We start from the raw sequence: 24,885 nt of genomic DNA on the forward strand, positions 1-24,885 counted from the left end.
AGTTCATTCTCAACCACTTATATTAGAATGGCCTGAGGTGTTTTGCATTCAAAATAGAGATTCTAAGGAGCCAAGACAGACCTCCTGAAACAAAAATGTCAGGGTGGAGAGTGTGAATATGTATTTGGAAAAAAAAAAAACTTACTAGGTTATTGGTACTCACAGACAAACTCTCATTCAAATATTGTCAGGTGGTGCTGGGAAAACTGGACAGCTACATGTAAAAGAATGAAATTAGAACACTCCTTAACACCATACACAGAAATAAACTCAAAATGGATTAAAGACCTAAATGTAAGGCCAGATACTATCAAACTCTTAGAGGAAAACAGAGGTAGAACACTCTATGACATAAATCACAGCTAGATCCTTTTTGACCCACCTCCTAGAGAAATGGAAATAAAAACAAAAATAAACAAATGGGACCTAATGAAACTTCAAAGCTTTTGCACAGCAAAGGAAACCATAAACAAGATGAAAAGACAACCCTCAGAATGGGAGAACATATTTGCAAATGAAGCAACTGACAAAGGATTAATCTCCAAAATTTACAAGCAGCTCATGCAGCTCAATATCAAAACAACAAAAAACCCAATCCAAAAATGGGCAGAAGACCTAAATAGACATTTCTCCAAAGATATACAGATTGCCAACAAACACATGAAAGAATGCTCAACATCATTAATCATTAGAGAAATGCAAATCAAAACTACAATGAGATAACATCTCACACCAGTCAGAATGGCCATCATCAAAAAATCTACAAACAATAAATGGTGGAGAGGGTGTGGAGGAAAGGGAACCCTCTTGCACTGTTGGTGGGAATGTAAATTGATACAGCCACTATGGAGAACAGTATGGAGTTTCCTTAAAAAACTAAAAATAGAACTACCATATGACCCAGCAATCCCACTACTTGGCATATACCCTGAGAAAACCATGATTCAAAAAGAGTCATGTACCACAATGTTCATTGCAGCTCTATTTACAATAGTCAGGGCATGGAAGCAACCTAAGTGTCCATCAACAGATGAATGGAAAAGAAGATGTGACATATATACAATGGAATATTAGTCAGCCATAAAAAGAAACGAAATTGAGTTATTTGTACTGAGGTGGATGGACATAGAGTCTGTCATACAGAGTGAAGTAAGTCAGAAAGAGAAAAACAAATACTGTATGCTAACACATATATATGGAATCTAAAAAATGAAATAAAAAACAAATGGTCATGAAGAACCTAGGGGCAAGATGGGAATAAAGACACAGACCTACTAGAGAATGGACTTGAGGATACAGGGAGGGGGAAGGGTAAGATGGGACAAAGTGAGAGAGTGGCATGGACATATATACACTACCAAATGTAAAATAGATAGCTAGTGGGAAGCAGCCACATAGCACAGGGAGATCAGCTCGGTGCTGTGTGACCACATAGAGGGGTGGGATAGGGAGGGTGGGAGGGATCGAAATGCAAGAGGGAAGAGATATGGGGATATATGTATATGTATAACTGATTCACTTTGTTATAAAGCAGAAACTAACACACAATTGTAAAGCAGTTATACTCCAATAAAGATGTTTAAAAAAACCAAAAAAACCCAAAAAACAAATGTTATCGGGAAAACTGAGATACTATTTAATAAGGAGGCCCAGAGGAGATAGGCAGGGGAAGATCTGTATCTGAACCAAGATAAGCCCTAAAGAATTGTTAAAACTTGCAAACTAAGCACAAAAAGGAGCTGATGCTCTTTGTTATAATGTGTAAAAGAAAAATAAACGGTTTGACCAGAAATCCTCCAGCTGTGGCTATCCCTGCACAAATGTATCCAGAATTACACTTATACTTTTGTTCATGTTCCAGTAAAAATACAGTCTATTTTATATGGCTTGCTATTTTCTACACTCTTGGCTGGCTTGTTCAGGCTGACATTTTTTAAGTGAATAATACAAGCATCCAACATAAAACTATAAACTTGCACTGGCAACCAGCAAAAAGCAGACATTGCATAAAATTTTTAAACATAAAACCAATGAAGCAAATACTGCAGGGCATGGATATGCTCCCCCACCCCAACTCCAAGCAGTTTAGCCTGTGTTTGCTGATTTTTTTTCTTTATTTCTCTTTTTGGCACATCAATAAACACTAAGAAATTCATCCAGACACTACTGTGCATCTTTGGACTCAAGTTTATTTGGCTTTTGTATGCTACTCTGAAGTTTCATCTTTAAAATGAACAGTGAGAGTTAATAAATAGCTATTGAACTGTTCCCAGTGGAAGAGACAGAGCTAGGGCTGATGGCTCTTATTGCTTGTCACTCACTCCAGGATTCGCCTGAATGCCTATGACAGAGTTTTTGAGTGTGGGAAAAGAGTAATGTGATTATTCAGACGGAGAGACAGTCCTTTTAATCTAGACTTCTGAAAGACAGTCTCTTCAAAAGACCCAACTCAAAAAAAGAGAATGGAATCCTACCTCATTATATGTCCAACAGGCACATACAAAAACGCAAAGGCACCCAATTTAAACCCCCTTTTATGTCTGGATTCCAATATTTTATCTCCAAAACACATAACTGAAGTAAAAGATGAATAAAAACATGTAAACTAAAAATACATTTAAGTGTATGAAAGTATTTATCATATAACTCTAAATATTCAATTTTGAAGTCATCCAACCATTGGTCTAGGGGATCAAAGGCAGAATAACCTTGGCAGAAGATGATTAAAGAAAAATGATTGTCATCATACGTGTGACCTGTGCAAGCCACTTCACATTTTCTCTTCTATAAAATGGGGATAATCATGAGAAATGCTCAGTCTAGTATGAAAGAGGATAGTAATGAAACTAAATAGTAATAACATTTTTTAATACTTAATAAATCCAAACAAGGAGCAGGCAGCATTGTTGAACACAGTGAAGATAGAGTAGGTACAATGGAGAAAACGATGATGAAAATGATCAAGTAAAGAATGTCTTTAGGGGGACAGAGTCAAGATGGCAATGTGGGAAGACACAGAGTTCGAGTCTTCCCACAACTAGGACACCTGCCAGACACTGGTGGGGGACCCTGACAGCCAAGGAGATGGGAAGAACACCCAAGTGAACCAATAGGATGTGAGGGGACTGAGGGGGGAGGAGAAGTGGAGGCCAGGCAGTACCAGCACCTGTGAGGGGTGACTGAGGGGGGGAGGGGTTCCCAAGCCAGGAGGGACCCTAGGGGGCTCAGATTGGGGGCAGCACACCCAGTGTTTCCCCTGCCCAATCTGCCGGGGGAAATCTGCCCAGCTCTCAGGGTGTCCTACTCCCTCAAAGGTCCCCTCCAGATCAGGTTGGTCCTGGGGGCATAGGAGAAAGGCCAGGAAGATCAGGAGAGGCAGGTGGGAGGGATCCTCCAGGATGGGAGGAGTAGAAGAGGAGGAGGGTGTTTGCCCCACCCACTTGGTCTCAGGGAGCCTGCTGAGCTCCCAGGTGGGGTCCCATCCCCTCTGAGACCAGAGGTGGGAGGCACGCCTGGTCCTCTTCTGTTCTGTTGAGGCTAAGCCCCACCCCCATACCCCCCAGGTACTTTTCCAGCCCTGTGGGTCCTAAGCATAGGCTCTTCCCATCGCCCAAACCTCAGGTCTGCTTGGGCCCCTCCCTCCAGAGCCAAGGCAATTTCCACCTTTTTTTTCTCCTCCTCTTTTTTACTACTGTGGTTTTGTTTTACCTTCCAGTTGTTTCACCTATATTTTTATTTTTATATCTTTTCTAACATATCTGTTAGTTTCCTAGTCTAATTTTATATTTTATTTTGTTATTGTTCTCTTTTTTTTTTTTTTTTTTTGCTGCCCTGAGTGGCTTGTGAGATCTTGGTTCATGAGCCATGGGTTAGGCTGAAGCTCCTGCACTGGGAGCTCTGAGTCTGAACCACTGGACTAACAGAGAACCTCACACCCCAGGGAATATTCATCAGAGTGAGTCTCCCAGAGGTCCTCATCTCAGCACCAAGACCCAACTCTATCCAACAGCTTACAAACTCCAGAGTTGGAAGCCTCAGGCCAAACAACCAGTAGGAAAGGAACACAATCCCACTCATTAAAAAAAAAAAATGAGACAGAAAAATAATATATCACAAATGAAGGAGCAAGGTCAAAACCAAAAGACCAAATAAATGAAGAGAAAATAGGAAATCTACCTGAAAAAGAATTCAGAGTAATAATACTAAAGATGATCCAGAATCTTGGAAACAGAATGCAGGCACAGATTGAGAAAATATAAGAAATGTTTTAAAAGGATCTAGAAAAATTAAAGAACAAAGAAACAGAGATGAACAACAAAATAACTGAAATGAAAAATACACTAGAAGGAATCAATAAGAGAATAACTGAGGCAGAAGAACGAATAAGTGAGCTGGATGACAAAATGGTGGGAATAACTGCCAAGGAGCAGAATAAAGAAAAAAAAATAATGAAAAGAATTGAAGACAATCTCAGAGACCTCTGGGACAACACTAAACACACCAACATTCGAATGATAGGGGTCCCAGAACAAGAAGAGAAAAAGAAAGGGACTGAGAAAATATTTGAAGAGATTATGGTGGAAAATGTCCCTAACATGGGAAAAGAAATAGTCAACCAAGTTCAGGAAGCACAGAGAGTCCCATACAGGATAAACCCTAGGAGAAACACACCTAGACACATATTAATCAAAGTAACAAAAATTAAATTCAAAGATAAAATATTAAAAGAAGCAAGGGATGGGCTTCCCTGGTGGCACAGTGTTTGAGAGTCTGCCGGCCGATGCAGGGGACATGGGTTTGTGCCCCGGTCTGGAAAGATCCCACATGCCGCAGAACAGCTAGGCCCATTAGCCATGGCCGCTGAGCCTGAGCGTCTGGAGCCTGTGCTCCGCAACGGGAGAGGCCACAACAGTGAGAGGCCCGCATACCGGAAAAAGAAAAGAAAAAAAAAAAAAGCAGCAAGGGAAAAAGAAAAAGTAACATACAAAGGAATCCCTATAAGTTTATCAGCTGATTTTTCAGCACAAACTCTGCAGACCAGAAGCTAGTGGCAGGATATACTTAAAGTGATGAAACAGAAAAACCTACAACCAAGATTACGCTACCAAGCAAGGATCTCATTCAGATTCGACGGAGAAATCAAAAGCTTTTCAGACAAGCAAAAGCTAAGAGAATTCAGCACCACAAAACCAGCTTTACAACAAATGCTAAAGGTACTTCTCTAAGTGGCAAATACAAGAGGAGAAAAAGACCCACAAAAACAAACCCAAAACAATTAAGAAAATGGTCATAAGAACATACATATCAATAATAACCTTGAATGTAAATGGATTAAATGCCCCAAGCATTGCAGACTGGCTGAATGAATACAAAAACAAGACCCATATATATGTTGTCTACAAGAGACCCTCTTCAGACCTAGGGACACAAATAGACTGAATGTGAAGGGACAGAAAAAGATATTCCATGCAAATGGAAATCAAAAGAAAGCTAGAGTAGCAATACTTGTATCAAATAAAATAGACTTTAAAATAAAGACTGTTACAAGACATAAGGAAAGATAGTACATAATAATCAAGGGATCACTCCAAGAAGAAGATATAACAATTATATATGTTTATGCACCCAACACAGGAGCACCTCAATACATAAGGCAAATGCAAACAACTATGAAAGGGGAAATTGACAGTGATGCAATAATAGTAGGGACCTTTAACACCCCACTTACACCAATGGACAGATCATCCAAACAGAAAATAAATAAGGAAACACAAGCTTTAAATGACATGATAGACCAGATAGATTTAATTGATATTTATAGAATATTCTACCCGAAAGTGGCAGAATACACATTCTTCTCAAGTGCACACAGAACATTCTCCAGGATAGATCAGAGCTTGGTTCACAAATAAAGCCTCAGAAAATTTAAGAAAACTGAGATCGTATCAAGCATCTTTTCTGACCACAAAGCTATGAGATTAGAAATCAATTACAGGAAAAAAAACTGTAAAAATCACAAATGCATGGAGACTAAACAGTGTGTTACTAAATAACTAAGAGATCACTGAAGAAATCAAAGAAGAAATTAAAAAATACATAAAAACAAATGACAATGAAAACACAATTACCCAAAACCAATGGGACACAGCAAAAGAAGTTCTAAGAGGGAAATTTATAGCAATTCAAACTCATCTCAATAAACAAGAAAAATATCAAATAAACAATCTAACCCTACACCTAATGCAACTAGAGAAAGAAAAACAAACAAAACCCAAAGTCAGTAGAAGGAAAGAAATCATAAAGATCAGAGCAGAAATAAATGAAATAGAAACAAAGGAAACAATAGCAAAGATCAATACAACTAAAAGCCAGTTCTTTGAGAAGATAAACAAAATTGATAAACCATTAGCCAGACTCATCAAGAAAAAAGAGAGAGGGTGAAAATCAATAAAATTAGAAATGAAAAAGGAGAAATGGCAACTGACACCACAGAAATACAAAGGATTATAAGAGACAATTCCAAACAACTATATGCCAATAAAATGGGCAACCACGAAGAGATGGACAAATTCTTGGAAAGATACAATTTTCTAAGACTGAACCAGGAACAAATAGAAAATATAAACAGACCTATCACAAGTAATGAAATTGAAACTGTAATTAAAAATATTCCAACAAACAAAAGTCCAGGAACAGATGGCTTCACAGGTGAATTCTATCAAACATTTAGAGAAGAGCTAACACCCATATTTCTCAATCTCTTCCAAAAAATTGCAGAGGAAGGAACACTCCCAAATTCATTCTATGAAACCACCATCACCCTGATACCAAAACTAGAAAAAGATATCACAAAAAAAGAAAATTATAGACCAATATCACTGATGAACATAGATGCAAATATCCTGAACAAAATACTAGCAAACAGAATTCATCAACATATTTAAAGGATCAAACACCATGATCAAGTGGGATTTATCCCAGGGATGCAAGGATTCTTCAATCTATGCAAATCCATCAATGTGATACAGCATATTAACAAATTGAAGAATAAAAATCATATGATCATCTCAATAGATGCCGAAAAAGCTTTTGACAAAATCAACACCTATTTATGATAAAAACTCTCCAGAAAATGGGCAAAGAGGGAACCTACCTCAACATAATAAAGGCCATATATGAAAAACACACAGCAAACACATACTCAATGGTGAAAAACTAAGATCAGGAATAAGACAAGGATATCCAATCTCGCCACTCTTATTCAATATAGTTTTGGAAGTCCTGGCCAAGGCAATCAGAGAAGAAAAAGAAATAATAGGAAAACAAATTGGTAAAGAAAAGGTAAAACTGTCACCTTTTTCAGATGACATGATACTATACATAGAGAATCCTAAAGATGCCACCAGAAAACTACTAGAACAAATCAATGAATTTGGTAATGTTGCAGGATACAAAATTAATGCACAGAAATCTCTGACATTCCTATACACTAACAACAAAAAATCAGAAAGAGAAATTAAGGAAACAATCCCCTTTACCATTGCAACAAAAAGAATAAAATACCTAGGAATAAACCTACCTAAGGAGGTGAAAGATTTATACTAAGAAAACTGTAAAACACTGATGAGAGAAATCAAAGATGACATACACAGATAGAGAAATAAACTGTGTTCTTGGATTGAAAGAATCAATATTGTGAAAATGACTATACTACCCAAAGCAATCTGCAGAATCAATGCAATCCCTATCAAACTACCAATGGCATTCTTCACAGAATTAGAATTAAAAAATTTACAATTCGTATGGAAACACAGAAGACTCCAAATTGCCAAAGCAATCTTGCAAAAGAAAAATGGAGCTGGAGGAATCAGGCTCCCTGACTTCAAACTATACTACAAAGCTACAGTAATCAAGACAGTATGGTACTGGCACAAAAACAGAAATATAGATCAATGGAACAGGATAGAAAGCCCAGAGATAAATCCACACACATATGGTCACCTAATTTATGACAAAGGAGGCAAGAACATACAGTGGAGAAAAGACAACCTCTTCAATAAGTGGTGCTGGGAAAACTGGACAGCTACATGTAAAACAATGAAAGTAGAACACTCCCTAACAGCATACACAAAAATAAACTCCAAATGGATTAAAGACCTAAATGTAAGACCAGACACTACAAAACTCTTAGAGGAAAACATAGGGAAAACACTCTTTGACATAGACTACAGCAAGATGTTTTTTGACCCACCTCCTAAAGTAATGGAAATAAAAACAAAAATAGGTTTTCCCTGGTGGCGCAGTGGTTGAGAGTCCGTCTGCCACTGCAGGGGACGTGGGTTCGTGCCCCGGTCCGGGAAGATCCCACATGCTGCGGAGTGGCTGGGTCCGTGAGCTGTGGCCGCTGGGCCTGCACGTCCAGAGCCTGTGCTCCGCAATGGGAGAGACCACAACAGTGAGAGGCCTGCGTACCACAAAAAAACAAACAAATAAAAATAAACAAATGGGACCTAATTAAACTTCAAAGCTTTTTCACAGCAAAGGATACCATAAACAACATGAAAAGACAATCCTCAGAATGGAGAAAATATTTGCAAATGCAACAATGGACAAAGGATTAATCTCCAAACTATACAAATAGCTCATAGACCTCAATATCAAAAAACCAAACAATTCAATTTAAAAATGGGCAGGGCTTTCCTGGTGGCACAGTGGTTAAGAATCCACCTGCAAATGCAGTGGACATTGGTTCAAACCCTGGCCCAGGAAGATCCCCCATGCTGTGGAGCAGCTAAGCCCACGCACCACAACTACTGAGCCTGAGCTCTAGAGCCTACGAACCACAACTACTGAACCCTTGCACCACAACTACTGAAGTCCGCATTCCTAGAGCTCATGCTCCGCAACAAGAGAAGCCATTGTAATGAGAAGCCCCCACACCACAATGAAGAGTAGACCCCTCTTGCTGCAACCAGAGAAAAGCCTGCGTGCAGCAACGAAGACTCAACACAGCCAAAAATAAATTAAACAAAAAAATCAGCGGAAGTCCTAAATAGACACTTCACCAAAGAAGATGTATCGATGACCAAGAGGCACATGAAAAGATGCTCAACATCACTAATTATTAGAGAAATGAATGAGGTATCACCTCACACCTGTCAGAATGGCCATCATCAAAAAATCTAGAAACAATAAATGCTGACAAGGGTGTGGTGAAAAGGGAACCCTCCTGCACTGTTGGTGGGAATGTAAATTGATACAACCACTATGGAGAACAGTATGGAGGTTCCTTAAAAAACTAAAAAACTGGGCTTCCCTGGTGGCGCAGTGGTTAAGAGTCCGCCTGCCAATGCAGGGGACACAGGTTCGTGCCCCAGTCCGGGAAGATCTCACATGGCGTGGAACGGCTGGGCCTATGAGCCATGGCCACTGAGCCTGCACGTCCAGAGCCTGTGTTCCGCAACGGGAGAGGCCACAACAGTGAGAGGAACCGCGTACTGCAAAAAAAAAAAAAGAAACCTAAAACCATACGACCCAGAAATCCCACTACTGGGCATATACCCTGAGAAAACCATAATTCAAAAAGAGACATGTACTACAATGTTCACTGCAGCACTATTTACAGTAGCCAGGCTACGGAACCAACCTAAATGCCCATTGACAGATGAATGGATAAAGAAGATTTGGCACATATATACAATGGAATATTATTCAGCCATAAAAAGAAACGAAATTGAGCTATTTGTAGTGAGGTGGATGGACCTAGAGTCTGTCATACAGAGTGAAGTAAGTCAGAAAGAGAAAGACAAATGCTAACACATATGTATGGAAACTAAAAAAAAAAAAAAAAAGGTACTGATGAACCTAGTGGCAGGGCAGGAATAAAGACGTAGACATAGAGAAAGGACTTGAGGGCACGGGCAGGGAGGGGGAAGCCACGGCGAAGTGAGAGTAGCAGCGATATAGATACACTACCAAATGTAAAATAAATAGCTAGTGGGAAGCAACAGCATAGCACAAGGAGATCAGCTCAGTGCTTTGCAATGACCTAGAGAGATGGGATAGGGAGGGTGGGAGGGAGGCTTAAGAGGGAGAGGATATGGGGATATATGTATGAATATAGCTGATTCACTTTGTTGTACAACAGAAACTAACACAGTATCGTGAAACAATTATACTCCAGCAAAGTTATTTAAAAAAAAAAGAATAACTTTAAATGGTGATTTTCTTCACTGTTATATATAAAATTAAACTTTAGTGTGTAAACCAATACTTTAACATATGTTTTTAATTTTTTAGAAATATCCACTTGATTCTTTTTAATATGTAGAATGGGGAATTTAAAGAAGTAGGAGGAGCGAGGGAAGGAGAAAAGAAAGAAAAAAAGACATCTACTAATTTGAGCTTTTCTAAAAACAAAAGGATATATGTAACTCTTGATTTAAAGACCCTGAAACTATATTCCCCTATCAGAACTTCAACCATCTCTTCCCACTCAGGAGAATCTCCATAAGCCCTAAGAATTATTGCCTTTGGTGGGTGGTGGTGGTGGGATGAATTGGGAGATTGGGATTGACATATATACACTAATATGTACAAAATAGATAAGTAATAAGAACCTGCTGTATAAAAAAATAAATAAAATTAAATTTAAAAAAAGAATTATTGCCTTTAAAATAGACTGTGCACTTCTTTAGGTAGGAACTGTGTTTCGAACATTGTTGTATTTCTAGCACATAGTACAATGCCTGGCACATAGTGGATACCAATAATAGTGTAATAATTCATTTATTAATTCAACCAACATTTATTAAGCATTTACTATTTGACAGTCACATTTTAGAATATCAATGTTGACTAAATTTCTAACTATGTTTGAGTGGCAACATCAACATTCATTACTGTCCCAAGTGTGTTTAACAACTCTCTCTTGATACTCTGCATAGATGAACCACTTATGGACCTTACTGAACCACAGGCTGAACATAAACTGCCCTTGGTAATTACTCTGTGTTCAAGAAATCCTATTATTATTGCTATTGTTGTAAACATCTGCTATTCTTTCCATTCCTCCCACCCTCAAATCTAGATGCTGGTTCATACATTCAGGTGGTAATTATCTTAAAAACTGAGATGAATCAGTCTGAAAGGTGGGGAATATTTTCACTCTGCTTCTCTATATTTTAAATATCGCTCCTTAAAAAGCACTGACAATTTTTTCTCTATGGACTGAAGTTCAGCTTAGTGCATAAATCATTGACCAATTTTCAATCTGTTTTTGCCTTTCAACTCCAACTCTGCTATCTCTTTTGATACTGGAATGGGTCTCTTGATGTCCTAAAATAAACAGACTGCCAGATATTTCTCCAGCAAGTATGGGTTTATTCAGGATCAGCAGAGAATTGCAATTCAGGGTCTATAACTATGGCAAGTCACATGTAAGTCCCCACAAGGCAAGGGAAGACGAGCACTTTTATAAAGGGAGAAAAAAAGCTGGAAGGGCTAGAGTAAACAAAGAGTCCATGGCTCTTCACTGGCTGAGTCCTTGCCAGGAAACAAGAGGAGTCTTTCTTCTTCCTGTTAGGCTCTTCTATTGTTGCGGGACATGAGAGCTCCCTCTTCTGATCTCCTGACTATTTAATTGGTTTCTGTTTATTAATTTTTTACTTTTCCCCCTTTTGGTTTTCTCTGAATGCATCACTGATCAAGAGTCAGGTTTTCCAGGTTCATGGCTTTTTGTCCCTCAAGGCCAGGAAGCATCTTTCCTGGGTGTTGTGTCCCATGTCAGAAGGAAAGTGCACAGATTGGAAATTTACTGAGGTAACATTTGAGTAACAAAGAAAAGTAGGAGGGAGAACTCTCAAGCACTTTTTATCTAAAGCCCATATGTTATCACGATCATAGACATTGGAGATCAACTGAAGCATCAAGTCATCATCAAAGATGTGGCGAGAAACTACCTACAGGTCTGGCCTGGATATCTTGGGAAAGCTATCTCATCAGATGTTGTCTGCTTCAATTCCAGGAAATCCTTACTTTTATGTCACCAAATGATGTGTAGTTCCAGCCAGTGTTTGTGCTTTGTTTCGATGTGTCATGTGAATCCAAGAGTACATTCCTTGGATTTTGGCAACACAGGGGCCTCTGATAAGGGCCTCTACAGCAAAGTTAAGGAAATTTCTTTTGGAGGTGTCTTTTTAAATAGACAAAAATCTCCAGGTTGCAAGGTGTGATGTTTAATATCTTTGTCTCCTGAGAGCACACTGTGAAAAGATTGTTCTGTCAAAAGATGGTTATTTTTAATAGAAGCAATTAGGCCTTTGCAATATTACAGTATCTCTCCTTTCATCAGTTGTGGGTCAAAAGAAAGCAGGGACCAAGTGATTTTGGCCTCCTGTGACTATCTTAAAGTCTTAAAGTTTATAAGTTTCAAAAGGGGTGGATTTGAGGTTTAGAAGGACCAATAGCAATGCTTTTGGCCAAGGTATTGGGAGAGTTTCTACAAAGTTTGCCAATTGAGTCTGAATAATGTCATTAGTGTATTCAACTAAACCAGAGGATTGAGAGTGGTAAGCACAGTAAAGGCGTTGCAAAACTGGGCAAACATTGCAGACTTCTTGAAGCACCTAGCCAGTAAAGTGGGTTCCTCAGTTACCATGAAGTTCGAAAGGAGCGTCTCAGGTAGGGATATCTTCTCCAGAAGGACTTTAGCCACAGGAGAGGAATTAGTCTGTCTGCAAGGGAAGACTTTAGTCCAGTGTGGAAAACATATAGACCACGGCTAAGACATATTTATATCCATTAAATGGAGGAAGTTGTCTGAAATCCATCTGACAGATTTTGAAAGGTCCATTAGGCAGTTTAAAATGTCCAGAAGCAGTACCAACAGGCTTCCTTGGGTTGTACTTTGGACAAGTGAGACAGGTGAGGGCATTTTGGGGGGCCTTGTTAATGTTTCCTCATCAATACTGATTAATGAATGCTATCATTTTGTTAGTAGACCAATGGTTTAATGTATGTATAGGGGTAAGAATTGGCAATTTTAGAGTCTCTGGCAGGACTGGGCTGTTATTTACTCTAAACCAGGCTTTCTCTCTTTATTAAACCAATAAGTGGTGAATTTCCAATCTTTTTATCCTTTTCTGATAAATTATTGGGTTTCTCTAGCCAGCTTTCCTAAGTTATCATTTGGGGAAGCATCCCTTTAGACCATGACAGAGGTGTGGCTGCTGTTGGTCTCTTTAACAAAAGCATTCTTTGTGGAAATGTCAACAAGGTAATTTCCTTAGCTTGCAGAGGGTCAAGTTTAGAATGCCCCAGAATTTTAATGATAGCTAAAGCGACAGGTAAAAGTATCACATCCAATAAATCTGAACATAGGACCATTTTTAATTTTATTTCCACTGGAAGTAAGAAAGCCATGTTGCTTCCACAACATTCTAAAATCATGAGCTAGTCCAAAAGCATATCTACTTAAAGTATAAATATTGGCACTTTTGTCCTTAGCTAAAGTACAAGCCTATGTAATTCAGCCTGTTGGGCTGAAGTAGCCATAAGTAAATATGCTACCTCAATGACATCAAAAGGAGTTGCAATAGAATAGCCAGCACAATATTTGCCATTGTCACCTTTTAAATAAGAACTATCAGTGAACCATGAGAAGTCAGTATTACCCAGAGGAATTTCCTGTGGATCATTATGAGGAGTCAGGAGGTGATCTGTCAGCCTTAAGCACTTGTGAGGGAGTTAGTCTATGATGGAGATGAGAGTAGCAGGGTTAAGATTATTACAACATAAAAGAGTTACGTAAGAAGCAGTTAACAAAACCCTTTGTAGACAGCTGGGTGAGAAATATTGAGTGTGATGAGAATTCAGGAAATTTTCTACAGCATGAGGTACAAAAATGGCTAACGGTAGTTCTACAGCAATTTTCTCAGTGGTCTTAACTAAAAGGGAAGTGGCCATAATGGCCCTAAGGCAAGGGTCCAGTTGCTGGCTATAATATCCTATAGGTCAATGGTGTTCCCTGTATTGTTGGGTGAGTACACCAAGGGCATTTCCTTCCTTTTCATATATAAAAAACAAAAAGGAAATCTAATGATTGGGATACGCAAGGGCAGGTGGGTTCATTGCATTCTCCATTAAGGCCTTAAATGTTATATCATCCAGTTCTTCCCATAAAATTGGGTTGGGGTTGTCATTGTTTAGTAAAACATACGAAGGTCTGGATATAAGAGAAACATTTGGCACCCAATTTCAGCAACAACCAAACCAAGTAGCCTGAGAAAACCTCATAGTTGGCACTTAGTTTTGGATTTTGGGAAATTTAGGACATCAGGAAGTTTATCTGGATCTAGGTGTAGCCCTTGTCCTGATATCAGAAGCCCTAAATATGGAACCTAGGTTAGGGTAAACTGAAATTTTTCTTTGGCAACCTTATGTCCCTTTAAGTCTAAAAGATTTAGCAAATGGGTGCTGCCTTCCTGTGAGGAGGCTTGAGAAGGAGAGCATGGAAGCAAATCATTGACACATTGCAACAAACTAAAATCCCTAGGGAATTTTGTATCATCCAGATTAGCCTTCATGCTTTGCTAGAAATAAGGACTCTCAGTAAAACCCTGAGACATTACTGTTCAGGTGAATTGTTGAAGGTAAAAATGTATTGTATTATATCTTCATCGACTAAAATACTAAAGAACGTGCTGCATAAATCAATTACAGTAAAGAAATGGCTTCTGCTGGGAATGAATGTTAGTAACATATGAGGATTAGGGACAACAGTGTGTCCTGGGATAACAATGTCGTTCATTGCTTGGAGGTCCTGGACAAACCTCCACCCTTGGCTATCAGGTTTATTCACCAGTAAATTAAGAATATTACATGAACTACTATAAGGGATAATAAGGTCTTGAGCCTTGTAATATCTTATTATGAGCTTTATGCCTTGAAGGTCTTCTTTACTCATGGGGTATTGATTAATTCTGGGAAGAGGTTTTAAGGGATCTATTTGAATCTTGATGGGAGGTGCACTGTGAATTTTGCCAATATCAGTTGGAGATTTTGCCCATAAGGAAGATGGTAGAGGATTCAATAGGGATAAATGATCAGTGTTTTCAGAATCAGTTCTAGTACTGTGAGAGACGAAACAAAGAAAAGATGTCAAGCGTCATTTAATTCACCTGTTTGGTTATTTTGATAACTACCATCAAACTCTAGAATTATTTTCCCTCTTGGGGAGAAATTCTGGCATGATACTTCTCTAAGAAGTACCAGCCTAATAAATGGATGGGGAGTGGGGGCACTGAAAAGAAAAAGGTGTGTATCTCTCAAGGGCCAACACGAAAGGGAATATGATTAGGGACAGGAGCCTCTTGAGTTTCATTAGTGACCTTCACTACTTGAACTGTTTTAGTACTCCAATGCAGGGGCTGTTTTTACAGTTGTGGGGTTGAGCACTGAAAGTGTAACTCCGGTCACACTCCAGCCCAATTAGGACTGGAAGAGATTCACACCCAGTCTGGAGAAATGTTTGTCCAGGCTGATTAAGAGGGAGGATTGGAAAGAGCCCCTGTATTTCCTCGAAGCCCCATCATTGAAAACTGGGAGGATATTGGAAAGGTTGGTAGAGAGTCGAAGGTGCCTAACGCATTTACATTTGTAGCAATCTCTTTTCCAATGTCCTGACTCTTTGAAATAATAGCAGAAACTAGGAGCGTTTTGGTTTTGTTTAGGAGCTTTCAGTTGCTGGAGCTGAAGATTCAGAATTCTGGTGATCTCCATTTTAGGTGACTCATCTAGAGAGTGAGACAACCGGTTTGCCAGATTAACTAAATCTGGAGTGGTTTTCCATACCATCTTGGTCCTTTTTACCAGAAGGGTAAGGTCTTGGTTCAGCCCATTAATATATATAAAGTTAAAAGCTACCTGAGAGGCATCAACATCTGAAGGAAGAGCAGAATTTTACTTTAAACTGAAGTCAATTGTTACAGTCCTGAACAGATTCATCAGACTTTTGTTTATAAGCTTGAATTTTGTTCCAATCAACAGGCTTTGGAAAAGCCCTGGGAAGCGCTTGATGAAGTCACCTAGCCATTGCCTGAGACTGATCATATAATAAATTAATGGGCTTGTTCCCCAGTTGTAATTCTAGAGACCCTTCAGGATTTTCCCAAGTTGTGATTTTCATCCAGTGCTGGACTGGCCTTCACTGACAAGCATACAAACAAGTTGATATAAATCAGAGAAACCAGGTTGATAGGTTTGAGTGACTGTGTTAAATTCCTTTGCAAATCTGTGGGGAATCTTTGGTTATTTTGGGAAAATCTTTGACTATGGCTTGCAGTTCAGTTTCAGTCCAGGGAATATAAGAAATCAAACGTTTAACCTCTGGATTCTCAGAAGGCTTAATTTCAAAGGACCACGTTCTGATAAGTTCAGAGGAAAAGGGAATGGGAAGCTTTCAGAAAAAAAGGGAAGTTCAGTGAGGTAATTAGTATGGGGGAACTGAACGTATAGTGGACTATATAGGTGGCATAGAAGGGAAGGAGGAAGATGGAACCAGAGGCAGATCCTGAGACAAAGAAGCCCAAGAAGAAGAGCCTGATGCTTTGGGAGCTATTTTATCTTTCTTTGGTTGTTTGTTTACCTCAATGAATCTTAAAATCTTATTTTGCAGAGAGGCAATTTTAAACTCCTGATAACATTGGGAAGCCTCAAAATCCCAATCAAAATAGGCATTTTCTTCAGTTCTGGAAATTTTGGTTTTAAGAAAACTAATAATCCAATTCAGTTTTAATAAAATTAAATTTAGGGATTACAACGGTTCCCCATAATGGCCATTGATAATCTAAATAGCCTTTGGTCAGGTGGGTCCATTTAGTTAGAAATGCGCGTAAGAAAGGACCACGATTTTTAAACATAAAATCAGCCAAAGCTCCTGGAGCGGGTGGTGCCCTCAAAATATTTAGATAACTGGAATCCCATTTCTCAGAGGTTTTTTTTCCTAGAGTAAGAGAATAGTTTTCAAACAGCTTACAGCTGAAACAGCTCACAGCTGAAACAGCTCAATTTAAACAGCTTGCAACTCAAACAGCCTACAGTTCTAAGAAATACCTTGGTCCCAGAGGAGCCAGGCCAAAGCCTTTTCAGCCAGTTCCCATAGAACAGGCCCTATTCTGAAGGCTAAAAAGCCATCACAGTTTCAGTGAAGAGCCCCGTTCCCAAAGGAATGGACCAAAGATGCTTCAGCCAGCTTCAGAGGAAACAGTCTGATCTCAAAATCAGACTGAAGTGCCATGTGACTACTCACATACAGATCCAGGCTTTAATTGGAAAGACAAAACCTTAAAATAAATCCCAACTAAAGCCTGGAGCACTTCAAACACAAAGAGAGCATAAGCTTGGATCCAGGAGAAAGATATACCTTCAAACTCCCAGGTTGGCAAAGAACAGCAGTGAACTCAATGGGCTCAGTGGTGGGTACGCCACAGGCTTGCTCACCATCCCTGGAGCCATCTCTGGTTCCTGTACAGGCCACTAAAATGTTGCCATAAAACAAATAGATATTTCTCCAGCAAAGATGGGCTTACTCAGGGTCAGAAGAGAATTGCAATTTGGGATCTGCAACAATGGCATGCCACGTGCAAATCCCCACACAACAAGGGTAGAAGAACACTTTTATAGAGGGGAAAAGAAAGTTGGAAGGGCTGTAATAAACAAACAGTCCATGGCTTTTCATTGGCTGAGTCCTTGCCAGGAAAAAACAGGGGTCTTTCTTCCTCCTGCTGAGTCCTACTATTGCTATAGGGTGTGAGTGCTCTCGCCTCTGATCTCCCGACTCTATGTGAGGTTTCTGTTTACCAAATTTTGACACTCCTTTACAAGCTGGTACAATATTAATATCTGTCAGTGGTTGGTGCTTGAGGGATTGTTCCTAGTGTGTTTTGTTTCTTACTGCTCCTGCAGTATTGAGCTGGGGTGCAGAACACTCAGTACAGCTTACTTCCACAGCAAGTTTTCAGGCAAGTTTCACTGCAACCCCAAATGGCTTCACAGCAGCACCAGCAAGCCTCAACCCATTGACTTTGGATCAGTTCTGGTCCTGACAACTCAGCAAGCCAGGGAACTCCTCCACTATCCAGTGAACAGTAAACACATTCTCTTTAACAAAGTCTGCATCTCAGCTTGGAGAGAATCCCTCTCTTTCCAAGTTAGTTTCTTCTTTAAGTACTCTCCCTCAGACCCATGATATTCTGTGGAAACCTCTTTTATTCCCTCTTAGTTATAAGTAGATAGATGGATAGATGACAGATGGATACATGCATATATACATATAGAAATTTTTAATAATTTTCTATATTAAAGTTTTCCTGCTCAAATTACTGCATAGTTTCTGTCTCCTGATGGGATCCTGACTGAGACAGCATTTCATATATAGCAGTAGAAGATTAACCTACTTTCTAAGGATTAAAAAACAAAACTCATCAATGTACCTCCATTAGAAGTAAAAATATAAGAATGGTATAGAAAGTATACCATTGTCATTCTTTGAATGAATTATGACTTTATTTATCCATAAAATTTTTAAAAAGTAATAGAAATGATTTTCAAAGTTTTAGTTATTTAGCTATTTGTTCCATGATGTCAGTAGATCTTTCACAAACACATAAATTCAAATAAAAGTGTCTTACTGAGTCAGCTTTCTGTAAGAAAGCTCCTAGAAGACATGCACATTATGCAATTTTGTATGCATCATGCATATTTTATGTACTTTTCTCTTTTTACCTAAACACATTCAATAAAAATTTACTTTGTTCAATGTACCTATCATGTAACCATAAACACCAACTACTGTACCACTTAAAGAGCTACCACTTCATGACTGAAGAACTTCAAAATGATCTGTTAATTACACTAAACCAGAGGGAACCACGAGAGTGCTTTAAAGTAAGCTTCAAATTTCTCAATGTAAGCAAAGCCACCGACATTTTTGTTTGGTATTCTGCTGTGATAAAAGTTACATTAATATAAGAGGTTTCTCGGGCTTCCCTGGTGGCATAGTGGTTGAGAGTCCGCCTGCCGATGCAGGGGACACGGGTTCGTGCCCCGGTCTGGGAAGATCCCACATGCCGCGGAGCGGCTGGGCCCGTGAGCCATGGCTGCTGAGCCTGCACGTCCGGAGCCTGTGCTCCGCAACGGGAGAGGCCACCACAGTGAGAGACCCGCGTATCGCAAAAAAATAAATATGTATATATATAAGAGGTTTCTGCCATCCAACTTGCCTATAAATCAATGAGACTGAAAGAGTAGGCTTTTGAATCACTGTGTTACTTGGGCTTTGGCAGATAAGTATCTAATGGTGTCAGTCTGAGTGCAATAGCCACTAATAATGTTACATAGTCATGTAGTTTAACATAGGATCCTATAACACCTTCAGATTTCTGTTCATTTCTTCAACAAATGGTACCAGTTTCAGAGAAGGTGAAATGGACACTAACCCTGCCCTCAAGGAGCCAGGAAATGAGGAAAGTCTTCATATTATTTGAGTTCAGTCTTTAAGATAAGCATAGGCTTGTGGACAAGGAAAATGAAGAACCCTTGGAAAATTACTCCGAGAAATATAATAGGGAGAGACAGAGAGATAAACTGACAACAAGTTGTGAGGTCCCTGGTGGGGTCCTCTACCCCCAAACTGTAACATAATTGTCATAAAAGCAGAAAAGAATAACCTACTAGAGTCATTTGGGATTGGGGAGAGCAAGGTAGGAGTAGTAGAAGCTTAAGGAAATGATGGATTCTAGGACATAAATAAGAGCAACGTGGAAATTACAAAGATGAGAACCTGCCTGGGGAGAGGCAGAGATGGTGCCAGAGAGGATTTCTGGATAAGAAGGACAAGGATTGATGGAGGGATAAAAGAAAAAAGCAGGCTCACATAGTGAGAGATAGTTGGAGTTAAGGAGGTTTTCATCAGGGAGAAAAGATCTTAAGAGTTGGAAATCTTAGAAATCAAGCAATGCTGAGTCATGACAAGGGCCAAGATGTTTTTACTTTGTGTTTCCATTGCTTCAGGGAGATGGGGAGAGGGGTAGGGTTGGCAGGGATTCAATCTGCCAGTCAACTATTCTATGTAACCCGACAGATCCTATATATGACCTCAATCCATCAATTGCCCATGGATTAGAGAAAGAAAAGGGGGTTTAGTTTAGGATTAGGCCAGAGTAGCATAAATATGATTTAGAATATTAATGTCAGTTTGAGAAAAAATATCCCATAAAAGAATTAAAATAAGATGTATATCTCTCTCTTCAGAAATTCTTTTCTTTACTTCAAATGCAGGGTCTCTAGAACAAAGATTATACCTTTAATCAAAAACACCTGTGCTTTTGCAGTGCAGGTCCATTTGATATTCAACTTACTAAATTTGTCTCTAGTTGTTTTACAGATAAATATCTTTTTCTCCCCAGCTAGATCATATGCACACCAAAAAAAGCGGCCATATTGTCCTCTTCCTTCTGCCTGGGGCACCTACTCAGAATAACACTATATGGGGGACATTATGAAGCAGTGAAAAGAAAAAGGGCTCAGAAGTCAGAAAATTCTGAATTCAAACCTCTGCACTTTTACTTATTTGTCATGTGACCCTAGGAAAATTACTACTCCTTTTGAAACTTCCATTTCCTCGTCCAGCTAAATGCTGATAATAATAATCATGCAATGGGTCCTGTGGACATTGAGTGAAATAAGCACCTAGCCCAATTCCAGGCACATGGTAAACACTTATAAATGGTTGTTACTACTGCTGCTACCACACACACAGACTGGACTTAATAAAGATTTTTTTGAATGAATATAGTTCAACATAAGCACCAGCTTTTCAGTGTGATGAAATGGAAATCTCAGAGAAAAATCCAGATTACCTGGGATTATTTTTTTGCCTCAAAGTCCCAGAGTGTTTCTAAATGGAGTAGTAGAAATAAATTATACTTATGGCCAGTTCCATTGTGGAACAAGGCAGGACATATCTTCCAGACCACAGATCTGGAGATTCCTGCAGAGCCGCTTTCTGTCTCACAATGGGGTAGCTCAGCCAATTTCAGGACTAGGCTCTGAGCCAGCACTGCCATTTGAAGTAGACCAGGCGGGTGGGTTGTTCCCCACAGCAAGGGGTTCTCTTTCCTTCCCTCATCCCAGCAGTGCTCACTCTTCTGTCCAGCTTGTCTCACCATGTTTTCCAACCATCACTTAGCCTTGCTTCCCACCATTCTGAAATTATAAACTATTATCCTCAGAAAAGACACAAGCATCTTTTCTGACTCAAATGGATTATATTCAATTAGACCTACATCAGTGCTGACTCTGCCCCACCTATGATTTAAAAAAAAAAAAAGAGGAAAATAAAACAACCATCCTAATTTTCCAGAAATTAAATTACATATAATTATGGAAGAGTTTTGGTATCCTCAGCAGACAAGTTCAAATGAGAGCATTTGTTTAACTGTATTTAACCAAAAGATAAATAAGAGAAAGTAAAAGGAAGAGAGTTGTAGAGTATTTCCATGGTTACTATATTTTGAGCTGCTTCAGGGTAAAGTATTATAAAATAATCAGTACAGAGACTTTGTATTAAACTGATAACACCTGGGCTTGAAACTTAAAAATACCTAGGAAACAGAATAATTCTACAAATAAGATATCTGTGGATATATGTCTGGATTTATTGTTAAGAAACAGGTAGAAGAAAGGAAGTAAATATTCACTTGCCTACCACTTAATAATTTCTTTGCCACTATTACAAGTACTAGAAGAAGAGCAGATTAACCTGATTCCTAAGGATATTAAAGAAAAAAATGCATCAAAGTATATCCATTACAGAAAACAAATATAATTTTACAGAATGTGGAATCTCAAAAAAAAAGCAAGGGTCATAGAAAGTGTGGAAAGGGAAATGCCCTGTTGAGCTTCTTAGTATTTACAATTGTCTGGATAGCAACAAAATATGGCAATGTGAGTCTAGCACCAGAAATCCAATATTCTATCTAAAACAATATTTTTTATTTGAGATAGAAATGGCTCACTCTTGTTACAAGTGAAGAAATAAACATTTAACAACAGAAGAGCATCATAATTTACCCTGATGGGAAGGTTTTCACTTCGGCAAAATTACATTTCAATTTCTTAACATCATTTACTTGTAATTCTTCTTGGTAATTACAAATGTACCTTGCTTTTATGCAACAGATGTGTTCTTTAAAAAAAAATCTGAATAGCTTCAAAATTTATAAATTATATTATATTTATATAATTTATAAATTATATTGCAATGCCTCAAGAGGGTTTCCCAGTACTTAAAGAGATCTTTCTAGAATGAAAAATCCTTTTGTAGCATTTAAAAAAAAAAAACACCCTAGGTCTATCATTTGTACAAATCTTGCAGTTTGGAAGTTTTTAAGGCAAGTTGCTTCTATCAGTACAGCCAATTAGTAGAACAATTTTAAATATTCAGATATAATTGTAGCTCTGAAGAATTCTCTGAAATAACTCTACTAAATGTATATATATATATTATTTAAATATATATATATAATGAAATGTGTGGGAAAACAAAAATAATAAAAGGAATTTTTAAAAACCTGAAGAGGAAATGTGTACATGTATGCATGCAAACAAACAGTCTTACAGGGAACAGACAGGTTATATTCATTGTAGCACCTGAGACTCCATGTACCTTCCTTGATAGAGGGCTACAGAGTGGCTCAAGCTATCCAAGGAAGAATGTTGGGATGCACCTAGACAGAGCAGTCTAAAAAATATATAAACATCATGAAAATTATTAGGGGATAAAAATGAATTCACTGTTTAGGCCTATATCAAATTGGTTTGAATCTTTTCAGTTGTTCATTCAAATCAGAAAAAATCAGAAAAAAATCAGAAAAAAGTCAGAAAAACTCTTAAGTCAAGACCAATTAGGCATTGGTCAACTTGAGTTGTACAACTGGACATGCTCTTTAAATAGAGTGACCACATAATTTTTTATCCAAATCAGTATACCTTCAGTATGAAATGGTCACTGAAATAATTGAAATTAATGCACTTTTTAAATAGTTATTGATTGACTCAAAATTTGCTTTATTTTATTGGTAGACCTATAAAACATTTTATTCAAAAACTATTTTCAAAGACATGCTTTCTAAAAATTAAAAATAACATTTTTATGTATTAAGGTAATCTTTTTAAAACTTGTATAAATTATTTCAAAATGGCTTTAAAATTCTTAGCTCATCACCCACCACAAAGGTAAAAATTGGTGTGGAGGATTGGACAGTGAGAAAGCTGCTGGGGAGTCTTCCATTTCCCTTTCCTTCCTAAGTAATTGGGACTTCAAGAGAACCATTCAGAAAGCTTGCCTTGTGCTCCCTGGAGTTTGAGACTGTTCCTGACTCATACTGGAAAAAGATAGTCAGAAGGGGCTATTAATACATATGGTAGCAGTAATGTGTAGGCATGTTGGGAAAGGACTATGCTTCCCACGTTTAGAAGGTCAGAAAACATTTGTTTTCCATCAACAAAGGGAACCCACATATGAGTCATGTAGAAAAGGAGCCGAGGTAAGAGCAGGATCCTATAGTGGCAAAACCATGAAAGGGTCCCACAGGAAAAAGCCTGCATTTGGACATCTGCCATGCACATGAAGCACAAATATGTAATTATTACCTCTAAACTTCACTCCCAGGACTCTCCATGAAGGGGGTTATTAGAACCAGCATCTAGAAAGAGGATAGGAGATGAAACAAGAAAAAAAGGTTTACCCTCCCCTCATTTTACTGCAGCTTTTGAATCCTGAGTTGAGAGAACTGAAGAACTGAAGAATATGTTTAATTCAAAATCACTGAAGCTTTGCTAATAAACTTGACTGGACTATTTGATATTTGACAGTGACTAGAAAATCAATTGGATCCATCCAAGATTTCATTCAGCAGCTGGGAAGAACAATTCTTCACAGTGAATTTAAGGATTAAGGAAATGAGATAACAAAAACAATAATAAAAATAAAATTGTGTTTATCTTTTTCCATACTGAGTCATACTCATTGAATAAGCCAGTTACATATCTATGTTTATTGAGATATTTAAAACTTATTAAATGATAAGTTTTTTCCCCTAGATCTCTGTTTAAAATCACCATTTCTCAGATTGGGGCAATTGCATCCCTGGGAGATAGAGTGGTATGACAGCGTACAAGCAGAGCCATATGACTATGACTTTAAAACAAAGAAATTATCATTCTTACGCAGGGTAGAATAGATTAGAAAAGAAGCTCAGTGTATGCCAGAGCCAAGACGGTGATCGAAGAAAAAGTTGTGAACAAGATCAGAGAAACTATTCCATAAAGCACACCTGGCTAAGAATTTAACCAGTTCTTTGGAAGAAAATGTTTGGAAATTTAACATCAGAATCCTATGAGATATTATATTTTATGTTATATATCAATATGTCATTTAGGAAACTATTACCCAATGCTAATTCCTTAGTGTTTGTTCAGTCATTTTTACTTAATCTGTTTATAGTCTATATAAAGTTGCAAACTGAATAACTTTTTTGAATATTTTGATAAATAAACAAAATGATACTAAAGGCAAGATTTTAGTGTCTATAGTGGGCAAAGCAGACACCATGCAACTCCTACAAACAACTTCTAGAAATACACCAACTAAGAGAGCTAAATAGGAGCAGGGAGACCCTTGTCAAGATATTGCTATAAGTTTTGACTTTGTTTCATCCCTCTGCTTCAGACCTTTGACAATAAGAGGCAAAATATCAAAACTTGAATACACAGTCCAGCTCCAAGCTTGATAAACATCTCTATAAACCAGAAACAGAACATAAA

Source organism: Stenella coeruleoalba, assembly GCF_951394435.1.
Source record: "Stenella coeruleoalba genome assembly, chromosome: 3".
Taxonomy (NCBI): Eukaryota; Metazoa; Chordata; class Mammalia; order Artiodactyla; family Delphinidae; genus Stenella; species Stenella coeruleoalba.